Below are 2807 nucleotides of genomic sequence, written 5' to 3'. Positions count from 1 at the left end.
GCTAGTATGAGACGGTATGAACCATAGATAAGTTGGAATACAGTAGGTTTAACAACAATATAAATAAAGAATGATTTCATTACAGTATCTTAAGTGGTGATTTGTTTTCTTAGCTCACTCATTAGGCACCCCAGGCTTTACACTTTATGCTTCCGGCTCGTATGTTGTGTGGAATTGTGAGCGGATAACAATTTCACACAGGAAACAGCTATGACCATGATTACGCCAAGCTATTTAGGTGAGACTATAGAATACTCAAGCTTGGGGATGCCCAAGGCACCCCAAGGTAAAATTCAAGGACAACCAAAAGCCTAAGCTTGGGTATGCCCCGGAAGGCATCCCCTCTTTCGTCTTCTTCCAGCGGTAACTTTACTTGAGGCTATATTTTTATTCACCACATGATATGTGTTTTGCTTGGAGCGTCTTGTAGGATTTGAGTATTTTCTTTTTAGTTTACCACAATCATCCTTGATGTACACAACTTTTGGGAGAGACACACATGAATTGGAATTTATTAGAATACTCTATGTGCTTCACTTATATCTTTTGAGCTAGATAATTTCGCTCTAGTGCTTCACTTATATCTTTTAGAGCATGGTGGTGGTTTTATTTTATAGAAATTATTGATCTCTCATGCTTCACTTATATTATTTTGAGAGTCTTTTAGAACAGCATGGTAATTTTCCTTGGTTATAAAATTAGTCCTAATATGATAGGCATCCAAGATGGTGATACTATGAGAAGTTTGATACTTGATGATTGTTTTGAGATATGAAGATGGTGATATTAGAGTCATTCTAGTTGAGTAGTTGTGAATTTGAGAAATACTTGTTCTAAAGTTTGTGATTGTCGTAGCATGCACGTATGGTGAACCGTTATGTGATGAAGTCGGAGCATGATTTATTTATTGATTGTCTTCCTTATGAGTGGCGGTCAGGGACGAGCGATGGTCTTTTCCTACCAATCTATCCCCCTAGTAGCATGCACGTAGTACTTTGTTTCGATAACTAATAATTTTTTGCAATAAGTATATGATTTCTTTATGACTAATGTTGAGTCCTTGGATTATACGCACTCTCAACCTTCCACCATTGCTAGCCTCTCTAGTACAGCGCAACTTTCGCCGGTACCATAAACCCACCATATACCTTCCTCAAAACAGCCATCATACCTACCTATTATGGCATTTCCATAGCCATTCCGAGATATATTGCCATGCAAATTACCACCGTTCCGTTTGTTATGACACGTTACATCATTGTCATATTGCTTTGCATGATCATGTAGTTGACATCGTATTTGTGGAAAAGCCACCATTCATAATTATTTCATACATGTCACTCATGAGTCATTGCACATCTCGGTACACCGCCGGAGGCATTCACATCGAGTCATATTTCGTTCTAAGAATTGAGTTGTAAGTAAATAAAAGTGTGATGATCGTCATTATTAGAGCATTGTCCCAGGTGAGGAAAGGATGATGGAGACTATGATTCCCCCACAAGTCGGGATGAGACTCCGGACGAAAAAGAAAAAAAGAAAGAAAAAAAAGAGGCCATAAAAAAGAGAAAGCCCAAATAAAAAATGTGAGAAAAAGAGCTAAGGGACAATGTTACTATCCTTTTACCACATTTGTGCTTCAAAGTAGCACCATGATCTTCATGATAGAGAGTCTTCTATGTTTTCACTTTCATTTACTAGTGTGAATTTTACATTATAGAACTTGGCTTGTATATTCCAATGATGGGCTTCCTCAAAATGCCCTAGGTCTTCATGAGCAAGCGAGTTGGATGCACACCCACTTAGTTTCTTTTGTTGAGCTTTCATACACTTATAGCTCTAGTTCATCCATTGCATGGTAGTCCCTACTCACTCATATTGATATCTATTGATGGGCATCTCCATAGCCCATTGATACACCTAGCTGATGTGAGACTATCTTCTCCTTTTTGTCTTCTCCACAACCACCATTCTATTCCACCTATAGTGCTATGTCCATGGCTCACGCTCATGTATTGCGTGAAGATTGAAAAAGTTTGAGAACATCAAAAGTATGAAACAATTGTTTCGCTTGTCATCAGGGTTGTGCATGATTTAAATACTTTTTGTGGTGAAGATAGAGCATAGCCAGACTATATGATTTTGTAGGGATAACTTTCTTTGGCCATGTTATTTTGAGAAGACATGATTGCTTTGTTAGTATGCTTGAAGTATTATTATTTTTATGTCAATATTAAACTCGTGTCCTGAATCTTTCGGATCTGAAAATTCATGCCATAATAAAGAAAATTACATTGAGAATTATGCTAGGTAGCATTCCGCATCAAAAATTCTGTTTTTATCATTTACCTACTCGAGGACGAGCAGGAATTAAGCTTGGGGATGCTTGATACGTCTCCAACATATCTATAATTTTTTATTGTTCCATGATATTATATTATTTGTTTTGGATGTTAATGGGTTTATTTATACACTTCTATATTATTTTTGGGACTAACCTACTAACCCAAGGCCCAGTGCAAATTGCTGTTTTTTTGCCTATTTCAGTGTTTCACAAAAAAGTAATATCAAACGGAATCCAAACGGAATGAAACCTTCGGGAGAGTTATTTTCGAAAAAACGTGATCCAAGGGACTTGGAGTAGACGTCAAGAAATCAACAAGGAGGACACGAGGCAAGGAGGTGCGCCTACCCCCCTGGGCGCGCCCCCACCCTCGTGGGCTCCTCGCAGCTCCACCGACCTACTTCTTCCTCCTATATATATATATCCATATACCCCGAAAACATCCAGGAGCACCACGAAACCC

The sequence above is a fragment of the Triticum urartu genome, chromosome 2 (assembly GCF_003073215.2).
Source record: "Triticum urartu cultivar G1812 chromosome 2, Tu2.1, whole genome shotgun sequence".
NCBI classification, from domain to species: Eukaryota; Viridiplantae; Streptophyta; class Magnoliopsida; order Poales; family Poaceae; genus Triticum; species Triticum urartu.
This window is presented reverse-complemented; position numbering follows the sequence as displayed.